General features: G+C 38.4%; 1 long non-coding RNA gene across 1 annotated transcript; it reads left to right on the top strand.

Moving 5' to 3' along the window:
- LOC144995646 (uncharacterized) lies at nucleotides 1–19,298 on the top strand. The gene is made up of 4 exons (XR_013659167.1): nucleotides 1–631; nucleotides 1,861–2,002; nucleotides 13,352–13,413; nucleotides 17,576–19,298. It is a non-coding gene; the product is annotated as an uncharacterized LOC144995646 (long non-coding RNA).
- The last annotated feature ends 78 nt before the right edge of the window (nucleotides 19,299–19,376 follow it).

Here is a 19,376-nt window from a genome sequence, read left to right as displayed (position 1 = left end):
GAAAAATTCCAATGTGCTTGTTTCTTCTGGAAATGATAAAAAATGAAACACAATAGGAAACAGGAAAAGGGAGGTACAATGGGATGTCTCTGATTGGATGATGATGTCTGTCTCTCATTTCAAATGAAGGTTTTTTGGCATGAAGTGATGCTGGATGAGCTCTGTAGTCTAACCTTAATGCAGACACTAAAGATGCATCTGAAGAAACTCAAACATGATTATTGCAGTCAGCAAAGCCCATAATACCTACCTTTTCTGGTTTCTGATTGTGTTTCGTCTTTTACTACTTCTTTTGAATTTCTAGACATAACTTTTGTTTTCTGAAATGTTTTATTTTTATTTTGTGTCATTTTTTGGAATTGTTTCAGTTATGGGATTTTTTTTTTTTTTTTAATTTCCCAAATTTAACGCGTTTATTCATTCTTTGTTTTGCTTTTTTAATTTGTGAGTTTTAAAATGTTTTCGCGTCCCGTAATTAGTTGGTGTGATTTGAACTTCAGGGCCACCGTACCTCAATCAGAGCAGCAGAACCTTGCGTCAGACCAGTGGACACAAGACAAAAGCAGATTTCCCAGTTTTTCCAGTTGACAATGATTTTGTTTTGCCCATTTCTGTGGAATGAAATTTCTGGGTAAGAGATGCTATTAAGTCTTTTGTGCTTGAACTTCCTACTGCATTTTATCCACGCTGAGTACAACATTGAATGTTACTAAAGGACAGTCCTACAATCTTAGTCCAATGCAAAAATCTCAGACAGAAGCCAAGAGACACAGTTTAGGCATAGACTTTGCTGTTTGAAATTAAATTAAATTAAAAGTATTTTTGACCAACCCTGCAAAGCCCAGTACATCATAGAACAATGTTAATTTAAGATGTCAAAATATTAACCTGAGTTTCAGGGGAAAAAACAGCACCTTATTGTTTTAATAATAACATGGTGTAACTGTATTAAAAAGAATTAATTATCATCAAATTTCCCATTCATTTCATACAGCAAGTAGTCATTTTGAAAAAAAAAAAAACAAATAAAAAAAATCAGATGAGTTATTTATATCAAAAAAGTTTAGAAAGTAGCTAAACTTTGAGATTTCAGGAAGCAGCCATTTTGAAATGAGCAGGAAAAGCCCTTCTATGCCCCTAGTGGAAGGATGATGAACTACAGGGCATGAACTGTGTTCTAAACAGTGGGTTTAAAAGGAAAGTTTGGATCATTCTAAAAACCAAATCTGATCCAAATATTTATACTGTAAATTGATATATTTTATGGTTGTTTTTTTTTTGCTAAATGTATTTTCTTGTACACTGTAAAATTCCACCAGGTTTTGTGAAAAAAACATACTGCTGTTAAGCAGCTCAGAACAGTGTCAGTAACTCAGGCATAACCATGAATATAAAAACAGAAATCATTTTTTTAGGGTGATGCGTAAATGAAATATAAACAGTTTATGAAGGAATGGGTGAATAAGGTCTGGGTTAAAATAGGTTTTGGGAGTGGACTCTGCAAAAACAGCCTTCCTAGAAATAAATCAGAAATTCTAAAAGTCTGAAAACATTCCTTTGAAAAACCTGCCACCGTAGTAAGAAAAATGGATTTTACCAAGAATTCTTATATTAAGAAAAAACTGTTTCTTTTACTTTGTGAAACAAGGGTCTTTTTACTCTTTTAACTTTCTGAAGATTCAGTTTTCTGAAAAGATGAGCAGCTGCATTTAACACAATCAAAACTGGATTTTAGGAAGAGCTGATTTAAGTTAGGGCTTGCTGTGGAATTCAGATTTCAGGTCAGGTGATAGAAACGGGACTCCCTGTTGACTGTCTGTGCATGGATGCCACTGCCACATGCATCTGCTGTTTCTGCAGGACTTGTCAGCAAAAAAGGCAGGAAACAGCAGCTCTCATCAGCACACAGTCACTTGCCGTTAATCCTCCAGATGGTTACCTGCTGTTTTCACACATCGCCTCACTCGCTCCTTTTCCAGGCTTCGTACCGTGAAGCTACAAGGTAATCCCTGCGAAGGTCTGCAGGAAAACACCGTGGTCTATTGCACTCTCACAAGGAATCAGAGTTTTCATGGAAATAACTCTGGATTCTACATTTTCACACATTTTAGTGTTTAAATACTTTTTTACTTCTTTTTTAATACCTAATGTCCATTCTGTCATATCCAGGTTATTTAAAACACATCTCTTTTTCTGACTCTTATAAACAAAAAATATATATATAAAACACTGTTATAATGATTAAAACGTAACCAAAAGTCACTGTGATGATTCTAAAATCCCCCACTTTTCAGCTTCAGTTGAGAATTTTGTTTTGCTAGGAAAACTATAGCTAGGAAAAAACAACAACAAAAACAAATATTGTATTTGCTTGCCTTATGTTTATTCAGCATCCTCCTTCAGCTCTCCAAAATGTAAGCCTCTGTTCCTCCTTGATGCATCAGCTGTTTTATGGCGGATTTTATGCAAAACATTAAACAAAATGATGTCATAAAAAATAAAGAAAGCAAACATTTCAATTAACATTCACCACAAAAGGTTTTCCTTGGTTATGGGTGAAAAATGAGCTATTGGGGTTTTGACAGTTTTGTCTTTTTTGTTGTAATAAGTTAGAAAAAGGTTCAAAAAAGATATTAATAATGGACTATGTAGATTTTTAATAAAAATAGTCATGAAAAGGGTATTAATCCTCTAATAATCAGATAATATTTTTAGATCAAATACTAAAAAAAAGAATAAAAATAAAAGCTTAAACATCTTTAGTTCAAGTAAATGTAGTGCAGGACGCCTTTACAATGTCAGGTTGGATTTTAATTTGTGATTTAAAATAATTTAAAATAACATTACGCTTAAATATGCTCAGAAAATGACTTATATACACAACACACACTTTAAATGAAAATCTTCCAAAGTTGCAAAGTAATTCTCAGGATTTCAAAGGTCAAAAGGTCGTGTCACACAGCCACTATGTTCATTTTGCATATATTGCACGGATGAAAATTGGTTGTACGTGAATATATGTAGAAAGATTGTAAAAAAGTTGTGGTCTTTTTGTGAAATTTTCACAAATGCATCTCAAATGAACCCTGTTAGAACAACAGAAGAAGTATAGATTCCCAAAAAAAAAACATGTGAATGAATGTAGAACATGAACTATGTGTGATTATTGGACTGCTTTCATGCAATTAATTAGTGATTCTTGCGCGAATTCCATAATTATAACGTGACATGCGCGGCATAAAAAGTGGTGGTACATGCGTGAAAAGTAAGTTATGTGGACATAAGTGGAACTGTTTTACTAATTTGCATATACATCTAACAAAAGTCACGGACAAGATTTATGTAAAAATTGTGTACAAACTTTGCAGAATGCGCATAAACTGCTTTATTCTTAACTGACCAAACATTTTGAACAGTAAAGCCCGTCGGCCGAAGTTATCAACTAAAATCTGCGCAGGAAACATTTATGAATGATGTATTTCATGCATGTATCGTGAAAGAAAATGTGGGTGAGTGCCACGGCCTTTAGGTTTAGGTGTTGATCTGGTCATGTTAAAAGTGACAAATCTGAAGTGGAGCTTCAAAATTCCTCAAGGCCTGATATGAAGTCATGCTTCTGTCCCGACGTGCAGCCATGAGCGTTAAAGAGCCGGCGTGTGACAGTCCAGGTGAAGAGATGCACGACGAAAAGAGCAGATCCATCAGATGGACACAGTAATGTCTCCTGGTCTGGCTTTCAGTATCGGTGATTTATCCACACAAAGCTAATAGCATCAATATGAATCTAACTAAAAATCAATGTTTCATTATCTAATTGTTGGTGGGAATGAAGAAGGATGATGGTGGGAGACGGCACTTGAGAGCATCTGGAGTTCAGAGAGACATCTGGAGGACAAACTCTTATTATAACTCAACTGTGCTGCTGCACATTTTTCTGAAAAAAGATTGAATATGGTTTTAATATAAAACATTTATAATAAAAAATAGCTACTGGAACCTTTCACAGGTTTATTAATAATACCTTGCAGAAAAGAAAGGCTTTCAAACTATTGTTGTTTCTAAATATATATATCAAACAGAATTTTTCAATGAAACATCATTTCCTTCATATCGGTTACACTGGTTTTAATTAACTAAAGATGCGTTTTTTTAGAATTTGGACAAGTGAAACAAAGATTCTGCTGCTTGGATGTTGCTGCATGATCACCAAAATGTCTACAGTAAAAGGTGCTTTTTTTATAATCAGGAGCTCCATGTAAATGGATTCATTCCAGTTGTGTTTACTGATGTTAAAGCAGTTTTGAGAGGTACACGGCGCTCTGTCCAAATGTCGTTGCTTTTTCACGAGTTGGGAATAAGGTTGAGAGTTACAAGTACATGGCTAACGCTTCTCACGTGCCTAACGTGTAGCGTGTTACAAACAAGTTCTAGAATTACTGTGAACAAAGTCTGACTGACTGATGGACTCATCTCTGACTCACTGTATGCAGCTTATAGTTTGGTGCATTGGACATAAGTAGGAGGGTTTTTGGGATGTCCGGGCCCGTGGACGGTCATAGACAGGTGTGGCCACATCTTAACCCTTGTACTATCTTATGGGGTCCAGATGACCCCACCCTTGCATTGACGTGTTCTCCCTACCATAACAAAGGTGGATAAAGGTGGGGAGGGTTTCATGTAATCCATGGACACCAGTGAAGATCATTGAAGAAAAAAGGTTCAGCGCACTGTCTAGTGGGGTGACCCCACTCCCAACGCTAACGTGTCTTGGATAGCACAAGAGTTACAGGAAGCGCAGGTGTGTCTTACAGTTCCCTTGTGAATCGTTCGGCCATTTTAAGGGACATCATGAAAATGAAACATGTGATTGTTGTGCATGTGATAAGTGTTATAAGTAGTTGAGGCTTCCACACAAAGCACAGGGACAATGTAAGTTGTACAAAGTCTTTACGCCACACTCCAGTCATTTACTGAGGTACGTACACTTGCTCCATGACTCTACGCGCGTACGTAGGTGCCATTGAGATGACCACACAAACTACACTTGGATTGTCTAATGTTTTTCTGACAGCCAGGCTGCACGCAAAGAGCACACAACTGTCCCTTGAACAGCACCAAAAGACTTCCTGCACAGGATTTGGAGTGGGGGAGGGATTTGTACGAAACGCCTGCCTCTCACCTACTTCCCCCTTTTTTACCTTAAGATGTTGTTTGTTTACTAAAAAATGACCCCTCCAGCATGCCTGTAGAAAAAACATGCATGAACATTTGTGGCTGACTGGCTCACCAAGCCGTCTACAGCGCTACACACCTATAACCTTAACCGATTTGCCCATTTTTCATGCGCAGACTGCTGGTATCCACCCATGAGGGCAGCTCGAGCCCCACCAGGTCAGTGCAGCCGTTTGAGGGACTTGCAGGAGGCGATTGCATCATCAGTTGTCAAATTTGGAAGACGCAGTGACAAATGCAAAAAGAGACAACCCAAACTGAGTCCTGGAACCCGTGACTCTTTAACTGAGAATGCAGTAATCAAAAACTTAAAGTTTGTTTTTTTAAATGAGGATTTCACATCTATTCCCCTTCCATGGGCCACACATGACCTACGAGTTTCTCAAAAAATAAACAAGGTCAATGCTACCCCTGCAGGACAGAGAACATTGAGATGAAGAATTTCTGGGCTGAAATGGAGACCAAAAAACACAGTCAATAATATGTCGGGTCTTCTGAAATCTAAACGTAAAAAGCTTCTTGACAATCATCGTTTTGTGCTTTTCCATCTCATTTTTATCTTTTAAAAGACATTTTAAACCAAAAGGTTGATACATACTATAGTTATGGAGGTTTAAACTCTTAGGAAGTTATTTATTTTCCTATCCCTTCTCAGTTCATCAATCTTGCTATCTCGTGGTGCTATATTTAACCAATCATACTTGCCTCGTCGTGTGTTTTGCCATCATATAGAGTGACTTTTTTCCTGCATCATGGAGTGTGACTTTAAGTTTTATGAAAAGTTGGCAGGCTTGAACTAGTAAAGACTACTTTATCAATTATTATTTATTTCTTCATCATTACAAATTTTTATACTGGACTAAATAGACTTTTTTTTAAGTAGAATCAATTGTTTTTACCTCTATGTGTGCCGGAGGCACAAAGATCTGCTCTGGAATGATCCACTCTTCATTTTTGTCACTTGATATGGGGCCAATTAAAGCCCACTTGGGTACAGAACCAAGCAGAGCTGTCAACCGATCGCTACTCGCTGGTCGGTTGGGTGAGATGTTTGGGGGAGGACTCCTGACAAACCTGGTAGGCCCAAATATGTCGAGCAGCTCTGCTGAAATACTCTTGGCAGGGAAACTCGTCTAGCGGACCTTAAGACTCCACCTCAAGCAGAACTTTGACTGCACTCGCAGACAGACGGAGATGTTTGGTCTGTTGTTCAAACGTTGACCTGTGGTCACACGGTGGTGGCTGTCCACCATTGTGGCAATTTTTAAACTTGCCATATGGCGCAATAGTTGAGCTAAAGAATCATTTGGAGCCGAGTTAAGACAGCTGACACATAAGTCAAGGCTACGCCACTGACCATGACTGAGGCCAACTTTTCATTGACGGACTCCAAGCAAAGAAAGTCGTCAGTTGCTTTGGAGTAGATATAAGGGTGTTGTCAGGTGAATCTTTTGACTAAATCTTATATTGTGAACAGTGATTTGACTTCAGTAAGTTAATCAATGAGACAAAAAATTATACGGAGACACTGTTAAACTCTTTCATTTTTAATCTCTTTGCCTGCTGGAGAAAACGAAGGAAGAAGGTGAAAAACTAGAGGGAAACCGAATCTCTTTTGCCTGTGCTGATGTTTCTGTCTGGACTTTTGGGTTGAGGGAAATAATGAAGACTTTAGGCAACATGACAAAGTATTAATTCTGTTTGTGTTTACTGATGTTGAAGCAATTTTAAGAGTTACAGCCTTCTTTTAAAAGGTTTGGTTAGGTTTTACTGAATATGCCAACATGGCAATTTGTGTAGTGGAATTAGCCCGTTTTTTACGTGTTGTAAACAAGGTTGGGAGTCACAGGTGTTGTTAAAACGTTATCATGGCTAATGTGGCTAACGATTCTAACCTGGCTAACATGTAGTTTTGCCGCATTGTGTTTTTTTTTCATATGTTACTAACATAGGTGGGAGTTGGCATAGTCACAATAACAATTGTGTAGTGGAATTAGCCGGTTTTTTACGTGTTGTAAACAATGTTAGGAGTCACAGGTGTTGTTAAAACGTTATCATGGCTAATGTGGCTAACGATTCTAACCTGGCTAACATGTAGTTTTGCCGCATTGTGTTTTTTTTTCATATGTTACTAACATAGGTGGGAGTTGGCATAGTCACAATAACAATTGTGTAGTGGAATTTGCCAGTTTTTTAGGTGTTGTAAACAATGTTAGGAGTTACAGGTGTTGTTGAAACGCTGTCATGGCTAATGTCGCTAACGATTCTAACGTGGCTAACATGTAGTTTTGCCGCATTGTGTTTTTGTTTCATATGTTACTAACATAGGCGGGAGTTGGCATAGTCACAATAATAACATTTGTGTAGTGGAATTAGCCGTTTTTTTACGTGTTGTAAACAAGGTTGGGAGGTATAGGTGTACAGGTGGCTGACACTTCTAACTTAGTTAACGTGTAGCGCAACAAGACAAACGAAAATAGAGTAACAATAACAGAACGGTTTGAAACAGGTATATTTTATATCTTCATTTGTAATGGCCTTCCACTATGCTGTTCTCAATTGCCGCCCATCCAAATTCTTGCCTGCTTGATTCATCAACTTAAAAAGTATGATGGCACAACATTTTGCTGGTAAATTCTACAACCCAAGAACAATCAGCCAATGAGTTTATGTCCTAAACCTAAAGACAACCTTACAAATCTCCAAATTACTTTTTTTGTTTTTAAATAATCATAACAATTTCCTAAATGGCATATGATTTTTTAAACAATTACAAAACCGGTTTAGGTTTGTTTTCCTGAAATCGATGTTGTCATGGAAATATTTGAAAGGTAATAACAATAACAACCATAATTTTCAGCCTTCATAGGAGGAGATATTAATGTTAATATCACTTATTTCTACTAACAACTCCCCATTTGAAGTTACTCTAAACCTTCAAGCAGGTCAACAGAATGTTTTCATAGACTTATCTCTTTTTTAAATAGATTTATTTCTCAATCTTAAGTTTATTTGTTTGAGACTACTTTAAACGACTGCTGTTAAAAACAGAATATACTGGCAAAAGAATTCTATTGATCATGTTCAATAATTTCAAATTAAAAGATCAAACTATCTTCTGAAGGTTAGAATTGCCAACCGGTTTGTTTTTTGGTGCTTTACAGGCCTTTGAATTTATACCAGAAATGAGATAAACAAGGATTGTGTCAAGGCCCCGGAACTGGAAGAAAGCCAGCTCTCTCCCCTCTCAGGCTCTAATGACACATCACTGTGACAGAGATGCGCCTCCTCTCTACCTTGCTATATCGATCCACCATCTTGCTGTTAATAGTCCTATTAAACACCAGCTCTCGGCTCTTAACTGTGTCCAAGCCCACTTAACAATAAAATACCCCTTAGCTCACCTTTCAAAACGTCTCAGAGGTGGGGAAACAATTGTGGGCAAAGCGTCTTCCTGAGAAGGGAAATGAGGATTAAGCATGACGTCAGAATGAAATGTTTTAACATTTATCGTGCTTCAAGACTTCTGTTTTGTCAAATGAGAACATTTGGAACCTTTTTTTTTTGCAGGACGCCTATTTTGAGATAAGCTGGATGATCAACATAATTCAGCTTCTTTGAAACCTGCACTTCCCCACTTCTCAGGTGGGGACAAGAGACAAACATGCAGGGGCATCTCCAAAACAACCAGCTGATACCGGAAATTAAATTCAGCTTTATTTATGTAGCCCAATATTACAACAATAGACGTCTCAATGGGCTTGTTAAAGACAGACATGAGATAAGAAAGTCTCTGATTTCACCCATTGGGTTTTAACCAATGAAAACGATGCCTAAAGTGGGACTGGGTCACTGAGCGGGGTTTATTTCACCAGCCTCAACAATATTCTAAAAAAGGCAATTGGGAGGACAGGTTAAAGCCTTAGCCACATGCATCTGCTGAATGTCTTGCGTTTGGTAAGTGTATTGTGAAGTATTTGTAAGGATAATGTAAGTTACACACAGTTATGACATATGGATGATGCTGTAATACAGTACCCTTATGCTGTAGTCCAGTGTTTTTCAACCAGTGTGCCGCGGCACACTAGTGTGCCGTGGGAGATGGTCAAGTGTGCCGTGGAAAATTGCCCTGATTCACTGATCTAAAAACATTTTCCATCTCCAGGATTTCAGCTCTGTGTTCATCCAAACAGGCCCTGATAAAACACTGAGTAGTTAGGAGTGTAAAAGATCTTAAAATTACTTTTTCTTTGTGTTTATTTAATTCTATTAAAGACATTTTGATAAGAATCACGGTACCGCGATTTAGCTGCAGCTATAACTGTGTAAGGAAAAGTCTGGCCCCTTTAACTGTCTCCGCCAATCATTCTTGAAGGCTTAATCACATGTCATTGGTCTGACCTATCAGAAGTGGTTAAAGTCTTCACTTCCTTGTTCTTAATTCTGCTGATAAAGTCGCTCAGTTCTAACAAAAATACCAGCTAGAGCTCGTCTTTAGTGGTGGTTCATCTCTTAGAAAAATACAGCCGCAACTTCCTGCTTTTTCTGCCACAATTATCACAAAAATCCACGTGAGATTGCACGGGGGGGGGGGGGCGGTCGATCAATACAGACCATGAATCTCTGTTTTTGTTTTTTTTTGGGATGCTGGTGTGCCGCGGGCTTTTTGTCAGGGTGAAAGTGTGCCGTGGCTCAAAAAAGGTTGAAAAACACTGCTGTAGTCTACTGACCATGCGCAACTGCTACACGCATGTGGTAGCACCTATAAGACGCCTGTAGGATGTCAACACAAAGTTTGCTTTGAGTGTCTAATTTCCTCATTTATTGTTGTCTGGCTACACACGGAGCGCACAAGGAGCAGTGTGCAGGTTTGAGGGGGGGCATGCTAAAAAAAAAGAAAAATCTGTACGACGGGATCACCCAGCAATCTACTATCTTAAAATTTTGTGCAGACCCCCTGTGTGCCCCATGCAGATTTGCCTGCAGACAGCCCGTATCTACTTGTAGGGGGAGTTGTAACTGAAAGGCCCTGTCAAACAGCCATCATGTACATTTTGCGCACATTGCATGGATATAAATTGGTCGAGTTATAAAATATGTTGAAAAAGTAAGAAAAGTTGTGCTCTTCACGTTAAGTTTTGATAGATGTATCACGTATGAACCACGTTAAAATCACGGAAGAAGTACAAGCAAACCACACAGAGAACACATAAATCATCGTAGAACATGAACCATATGTGATTATTATGCTGGTTATATGCAATTCATTAATGATTTGTGCGTCAATTGGGTAGTTTGAATGTGATATGTGCGCCGTATACGCAACACAAAAGTTATACATTTGTGGTACATGTTTAAAAAAATCTATTGGACATACATGCGTCTTGCAAAAATCATGCACAATTGCGTAAGATTTACGTAATTATTGCGTATAAACTTCATAAAATATGCATTAACTGCGTATTTCCCAACCGAACCAAAATTTTGAACAGCTCAAACTCAGTTTACGTAAAGACCCGTCGGCTGAAACCCTCGATGGACATCTGCGCACATCGACAAATGAAGAACGCAAAAAAACACTTATGAATTGTGTGCACAAAAATAAATGAAACAAAACTCTATATATCTTCAAAATTTTGGTGAAAATAAAGAGTTTTCTTTTAGACAAGTCAAGAAAATATTATTAAGATTGCATCGCTTGGGACTTCTCAGTTTGCTTCAAATTTGGGAACAGAAGGCGTGGCTGAAACGTGTTGGTCCAGCTTCCGTCATACAATATAAACCAGAACTTACACTCTTGCTACCATACATCTGGTACACATCAACATCCATCATGACTTGCTTCACTCTCCCTGGATTCCTCACATCTTCCACCTTGTGAAATGTCTTAGTACGGCTGATGCCAGGTATTTAAATCCGCGACAGTCTTCTCACCCTGCATTTTAACATTATACTGTACGTCCCACACTCATGTTTTCTGCTTAGCATAAACTTTCATGTCCCTTGTTTCCAGTGTACGCCTTCACTTTTCCAGGCTTCCATCAAACTGCTCCCTACATATCACAGTATCGTCAGCGAACATGCTAGTCCACTGGGGTTTCCTGCCCTGCTACATCTGTCAGGCTGTCCATCACTGTTGTGAATAAAAAGGAGCTCAGAGACAATCCCTGAAGTAATCCCACCCTATCTTGAACCCATCTGTCACTCCAACAGAACATCTTACCACGGCTTCACTAGCCTCATACACGCATTGAAGCACTTTCACACACGTTTCCACCACGTCTGATAGCACCGTTCCATTTTTGGCACTGTATTAAGAGCTTTTTCCCAAATCCATGAAGACTTTTTCTTCCCTATTTTGTACTTTTCCAATTGCACAATCAAAGCAAGCTTTTAGCCACCACAACGGCAGTGTTCCAACTTCTATAAAGCAGCGTTTGTTCAGCTTCACCATATTAGGTGTTTGGCATATGCTTCATGAAATCACAAGTTTAAGAGTGAAAACTGACTTTACCACTGACCGGCAGAAACCCCTTTTGTAAAAACATCATTACAATTTGTCCTCACACTTTGCTTTTATTTTATAAACTCTTTGCACTCTCTTAAAATAAATATTGTTTCACAAATGAAATGTTCCTTTTGGTTGCAGTTACTTTTGTTTAGCCTGAAGCAGAAGTCTGACTGTCATTCATTTCACATGAGTAGAACCAAATAAACGTGTGATGTCATGTGTTTTGCTGAGTGGACACATTTTGAGTGACAGCATTCACTAAAATGCTTGGTGGGACAGGCAGGGTATATTTTATCAGCGGTATATCTGCATGTTTAGTAATAAAAAGCGTTTTCTAACCAAAGGGTTGGAGCAACTACACTACAAAATCGAAACCTGGATGTAAAAAGATCCTTGTTTTTAGGAAAAATGTACTTATTTTGTGTCTTGGAAGAAAAATGATCTTATCAAGAAAGTTTTTTGATAGCAATATAATCTTAGTTTAACCCTTTAACGCCGGGGATATCGCCTGCAACACCTAAATATCACATGCTCTTTGGCATAGTTAAAGAGTTGCTGTAGTCTTTTTTTGCTTTTTCAAACCTGCCTTTGAAAATTTGAAGAATTTTCGACATATTTAATCCCTTACAGGATCAAGGGAGATGCTGGAGCCTATCCTAGTCAAGGTACAACCTGAATGGTTAACTGACTCATAATTTATACCATTGCTGTTTACCTATTAGATTTGTTGGTTTATTTCAAGCATTGTTTGTACAAAATACAACAAACCATACATATATATCAAACTCATTACAGAATTAATGATGTTCATTGATTAAAAACAACAAAAACAAACATTAATTAATGTAAATGTAAAAAGAAAATATTTATCTCATAATTATATCTACAGATATTCACAGTTATGAATACAAGACACATTTAAGTCACATTAGATTCATGAAATAAAGTGATTATTAAGTAAAGTCAAGTGGAGTTTGATTTAAGGAGAACTAAAGCAAAGTGATTTTTCCAAAAAGCAATGATTACTTAGACCCTATGCAAATGAACATTTTGATGAATTAATCGGTGCATTAGGTGGGATAATTGCAGTTTTGAAAGGAGATAAGTGAGTATGTTTGAGACAAAGTCCTTGTGGAGCGGCCGTCCGGCGGGAGTCCAAGTCTTTAGTTGAAACATGGTGTGTTATTAGCCGAGTGATGAAAAAAATGCCACAAAATGGCGAATCAAAGAGAATCAAAGATCCCAACCCTTCCCAGGGGGGCGTCTATGTAGGCCGACACTGCTTCATGCATGTCTCCATGACGACGCATCATCATGAAGATAATAATCCTTTTCTCCAGTAAAGTCAGCAGAATCAACCCAAACACGAGTAGGTTTCAACCGAAAAAGAAAAAGGTTTTGCTGCATCTAAAAATCCCTTTAAATTTGTGGCTCCAACTGAATTATTGAACACAGATCCAGACAAAATGAATGCTGCTTGTGATTTAACCATCTAAGATGGTAATTCTGATGGTGCCAGCCCTCAAAGAGACAACTTTTCTCTCAACTCGCTTTAGCAAGAAACAAACCTGAGCATAACTGCAATGTTTGTTTGTTTTTTTATTTCAGTGATGCTCGAGGAACGAATCTCTGGCTTTGGTGATGCGGCTTTGAAGAGAGTCTTCTTTAAGGTGTGCTGTGTTTTTCTCCTCTCACAACTGCTTTTGATTTTTATTAATCCTGCTGTTGTCACACACAAACACACACTAAAACAGAAACACTTGGATCAGACGAACGTTAGAATGAAGAAATTGCATCGCAACCTTATAGAAGAGCAGAAATTTCAAAGTGAAAGATGGAAAAAAATTTCAAATTGATCTGTTTCTTTGTTAAATTATATTTGTCCTCATAAAACGTTGGTACAATTTTTGAGATTGGCTGATGTTATTTGGCATATTTATGTGCGACCATGCACAAAAACTGATGAGCGTTGCTGCATTGACCTAACTCCGCCCTCATTAGGTTCCAATAGTCACTTCCTTTTCAGAGATATCCTAAGAAAAAATAACTTTTATTGTTTTCTTCATGCAACAGAAACAAAGTTAATATAAAAATTGATAAAACCATCTTTTTTTGACACTTACATTTTAGATTAAAAAAAAGATCAGTATTTTAACAAGGTATAGATTACTTTTTTGATTCATGTTTTGTTTGTGCAACTAAAAATGAATTTTGATCACAGGGACATTTTGCAAAACTTCTGGCCAGAATAAGAAATGTTGGTTTAGCAAAAGAGTTTCTCTCATGGCTCATGTTTTATAGTTTTAACCTTCTTTGTCCTTTTTAGATTTTCCTTATTTAAACTTAAAACGACATCTACGGTGGCCCTAAAGTTCAAATCACATGAACAAATCTCTAAACGCAAAAACATATTAAAGATCAAAACCACAATAAAAAAGCAAAACACATAATTTATAAACTACATTACATTTTAAAAATCAAAGCAAAATAAAAAAAAAAAAGCAACAAAACAAAAAAGAAACGTTTTGGAAAACAAAAGTAATATCCACAAAATCAACATAAAATGTTAAAAAATGAAACATCATAAGAAACCGGAAATGGTAGGGACTATAGTACATCGCTGATTGGACGAGGACATTTAGTTTTGCATCTTTAAAGTCTGCATAATAACGGTTTTACGGAGAAGATCTAGTATCGATTTTGGTTGAAATGATGGACAAACGTGATCTTTAATATGTTCTGAAGGATTTGCCCTTCAGGGCCACCGTAGAAATCAGCAGTCTTCTGGTCTAAAGCAGGGACCAGAAAAGTGCGTATGCTTCCAGTTTCCTTTAACGTTTTTGGGGTAAACGTTCTTCTTCATCTTTTGTAAAATATCTGCAGCTGCTTTAAACGTTGTTCGTAGGGACTATTAAAAGGTGATTATGGTTTTTCCCTTAACCAAAAAGTGAAAGCTAAAAAATTAGACGGAGACTTTCAGCCTTGTCCAACTTTAAAGAGCAATGAATAAATAAATAAATGAATGAATAAATAAATAAATAAATCACAAAAACTTATATTTTCTACTTGTAACAATAGAAGTGAACAACTTTATCAGCAGCATCCTTGTAACATTAGACGGCTGGTTGCTAAATATTCTGTATTATTGTAATGGTTCGTGGGAACAACAATAAATCCATAATTGGAGTAAAGACTCCTGGTTTTTGTCTGTTAAATGCAGCGTTCTTTTATTTTGAAGTCGGGGGCTCTTCTTCAGTTTCCTCCCTGACTGCGAGAAGAAAACGTGTTTTTTTAAGATAGTAGCGGGTGGATTTCTGACTTGTGACCGTGCAACTTGGAAAAAAAAGTCCTGTAGCTTTTCAAAGTAAAACTTCCTTCAAAATCAGATAGTAAATAAAACAGAGAAGAGTCCTTTTTTTTTGTATTTGTTTGCCCTACGGCCCAGTACCTACTGCCCCACGCAGCACTGGGGTGGGGGGTGGGGTAGTACTGCTCTAAATGACAAGTGTAAACCAGAAACGTGTTATTTTCCATACAGAAGAACAAAAGCAGATGAGGTAAACACAAACTCTTTGTGGTTTCGCTGGTAGCAACATGTAGTCTACCTTTAGAAATGAATTACAGGGGGAAACAAAAGACCACTGATGATTCTGTTCTTCATTGTGGTGATTCCTGGTGGAAATAGTCTGCCTGTCACCCTGCCAAATGATACATAAACTCTGCTGAGCGTGCACTTTGCAGCAGCGTGAACATTCGTCTCCTAGAGTGCTCATCAGAGGTCCTCTGTTTGGAGCTGCAGCCTTGCAGAAGGTCGCGGTCACGTGACTAGAATGGGTTTACTGTCTGATTAAAAAGAAAAGAAAGAATTCATTTTTTTTATTTATTTTTTTACAACTGGAGTATTTTATAGAGCAAAAAGAGGGCCAGGGATTCTCGCCAGAAAAAGTGCTGGGCGTCCCTCAGTGCAACCTCAGATCGATATCTTTGGATGAATAAAAAGAAAAGCAAAGCCTCTATCAATACCAGGGGCTTCAGCAGCTGTAGATTTTCTTTGTTTCCTAATGGAGTGATGTGAAAGGACTTAACGTGGAGATGAAAGTGAAAGACGCCTTTCTCCCAGCGAGGGCCCCCGAGGCTCTGCGCTCAGATCTTTCAGCACTGAGCAGGACTCGTCATGCTTGTCGTGTCAATGTTCCTAAAGGTGGCTTCCTCTGAAAAGGAGGGACGGAGGCGATGAAACGTTCGCTGATGAAGAACACGCTGTGAGACGGCAGCCGACGCAGCGTCTTAACAACCCACCAAATGAACTGTTTACATGTGGTTAGTCGTCTCTGCATCCACAATTAAGTCCTGCACGTCATACAAACGTATGAAATGATGAGTTCAGTCTCTGTGAGGACAACAGGAAACACAGAAAAGAAGTGACTTTTATATTTTTGGCCTTAACTCCAAAAAACGTCTGAATCCTGCAGCTGTTGCTGCTTTACACTGAAACAGCTGTTTGTAACACAAACCATCGTCTAGCGGTTTAACGCGGCGAGTCATGTTTCATGAAGCTTCTATTTAAATAGAGATACTTTAAGCTATGTATAGAATAAAAACATGACTTTGGTTGTTTGCCTTTTCCGCAGCAGGAACTTCCATCTGATGGCGTTTTCATGCGGCCTTAATGTGAATCAGATAAACTGACATTTAGTGACTATTTAGATGGGTTTAAGTATTTAGGCCCATTTTTCTTTTTGGTAGCGCTGAGGTGAGACAGACAGTTGTTGAAAACTCTTTTTGGAGCAGTTTTAACCCTTGTGCTATCTTAGGCACTTCAACATTGGGAGTTGGGTCATCTAGACCCACTTCTTCTATGATTTGTGATCTTCACTGGTGTCCATAGATTACATGAAATCTTTCCACCTTTATCCACCTTTGTCATGGTAGGGAGAACATGTCAATGTAAGGGTGGGGTCATCTAAGATAGCACAAGGGATAATGGAAAATATGTCAAAACAGAACTAACTGCTATCACACAAAAACAAACAGGACCTAAAAAGGAAACAGTTGATTGTAAGACACAGTTTTTTATCAAACATTTTGAATACTAATCTTGAAATGAAAGAGCAAGTGTTTTTGGTATCTAGAGGAATTCTATGGCGCACTGAACATGACATAAAAAAACAGATTATTACTATCTGGCCACAAATTTGCATTTTACTAGTATTCTGTGGATAGAAATGAGCATTTGTGAGGCTAAATTAGCATTTTATTAGTATTCTGTAGGTTTATGGGCACAAATCAGCATTTTACAAATAGTCTATGTGTACAAGTTAGTCATTTGTGAGCACGAATTAGCATTTGGGGGGGAAATTAGCATTTTGTTAGTTTTTGATGGGCACAAATTAGTATTTCATCACCACAAATTAGAATTTTGTGGGTACAGATTAGTAGTACGAACTGAAGATACTAAAATACCAAATTGTAATGCTAACATACAAAATACTCAAATACTGGCCCCAACGTAAAAATTTGAGAGAACAGTATCTAGTTTTTGCGTGAATGTCATGTGCAGAGCTCTGTGGAGGTCAGACACTTGAGTCTGACAAAGACATCGATATGTGTTGGTGCTGCAATTACAGCTGAGCATCACCAGAGGCTGATCACAGACACAAACAGGGCCTGAGAGCGCATAGTGATGCTGCCTGTGCTTTGTCCAGTGCTGCTTCCCAGCTCCTCTGCAGCCTTTCTTTAATTGTCTCCATTTTACTTGCTTTTCTGCCCCTTGACTAGCCTCTTCTCCTTTTTTTTTCTTCCCCATCTTCACCCCACCCCATGCATGCACAGTTTCTCTGGCCCCGAGTCAGGCAAGGCAGCTGCAAAAGGCCTCACCAATGCCGCCTGATGAGAAGTGACAGCTCTCTGTATCACTCGCTGGCACTGACAACTGACAGATGGATACCACTCACCCACGCTGCAGGGGGGGAGAGACAGAGGAAAGCACCAAGGAGGATGTTTCTCCAGGATTATTCTCTTTTCATAGAGCCAGTGTGTGTGTGTGTTAGTGTGTGTGTCTGGATGGAATAACAAGCATGCACCATGCCAACCTTAAGCTCTTTTATTCCTACTGTCAAAAACAAACTGGTTGTCATCTACACAAACACACATGCATGCAAAGCAGAAGGACTGAAATCAGGACAAAAAAGCAAATAGAGGAGGATCATTTACTGCATTTAAAAATTCCCTTTTTGCCTTTAAGTATCCCGTCTATTCATTGTGACATTCTTTGTTTCGCAGTGGCTCACGTGGCAGATGCTTCCATGTGCTGTCACTGATGTGAATGTGTTTGATGGATGTTGTCATGTTCAACTTGTGAATGGGATATTTACACTTGTGACACATTGGCAAAACTACAAAGATCCATCAAAGCCCAAGATGAATTTCTCTTTCAGTAACACAAAGACCAAGTTACACAATCATATGCTGAGCTTTTTGATGTCTTCCTTTTTTCTGTGAATTTGAAAAAGACATACAGCAGGGAAAGGGGGGTGACTAATTACTGTCCATTGTGTGCCATGAAATATTCTTTCCCATTTGGACTCAGGGAGGGTGGGACTGATGGTCAGGGTGGCAACTGGTCCTCAAATAGCAGAATGTTGCTTGCTTGATGCAAATCTGTCAAATGCAGTAGGGCTGAGCGTATCAATCTGAGTATTGATTGTATCAATACCAAGGTCACGTATTGATACTAGCGTGATGAAATCGATACTTTTGTTGCAGTTTTTGTTTAATACGTAGAGCAAAGTACTCAAATTTACTTACAGAGTTACTGCAAGCACAGTTTCTACCTGTGCTTGCCCAATTTCTGTCTAATCTGTCTGTCTGTGAAACGGCGCTCCTCCACCTGTCCCGCTGCAACTCACACCTTGCCCCTCCCCTCGCTGCCTCATCAGACAGCGGTAAGAGCCGCATATTTGCAGGTAATGGCAGGTTTTTTTGTTGTGTTTTTTATATGCTTATATTCAGTACGATCTTGTTAATGTTTTCTCTTTTTTTAGTAGTAACTTTGTTATTTTATTAATCCATTTATTTAAAAAAATGTAGGTTTGTGGTGCTTTCATACTTACATTTTTCTTACAGGAGCTAAAATTGCATAAATTGGATTTGCGATATTAAGTTTGTCTAAAGGAAACACAATAATTAAAAATAAAAATTGCATTTATCAAAAAAAAAGCTTTTTGCCCTTGGGGGAGGTGGTTTTTGAGGCACATCAAATTGACACATTTCACAAAACTGCAATGGAAACTCTTTTTTCAAATGAAAGGAGTCACATGACCAACAACCGGATGGCAATCGCTTCTTGGTAGGAAGCAGCTGTCTTGGGCGCTGCACGGCGGGCGTCACACGGGTCCAACAATCCACAAGACTGGAAAGACTTCAGACAAACTGTGTGATGCTGGAGGAAAGACGTGGATCCCACACTGGATCTCTGTGGGTTTGCCAAGGTGGGATCCACGTCTCCCCCCTAAAATCACCAACCACCCTTTCCCATAAAGGTTTCATCCGTAGCCACTCCCACGTGTTAAGAGCTCGCCGCGCCATGCTCTGAATAAGATGTAGACGTCTCCCTTGATAGATGATGATGAGC

Source organism: Oryzias latipes, chromosome 11, assembly GCF_053564925.1.
Source record: "Oryzias latipes strain Hd-rR chromosome 11, Olatipes_Hd-rR_3.1".
In the NCBI taxonomy this organism is placed as follows: Eukaryota; Metazoa; Chordata; class Actinopteri; order Beloniformes; family Adrianichthyidae; genus Oryzias; species Oryzias latipes.
The sequence above is the reverse complement of the archived record's forward strand: the minus strand, read 5'-3'. Positions and strand labels throughout refer to the sequence as shown.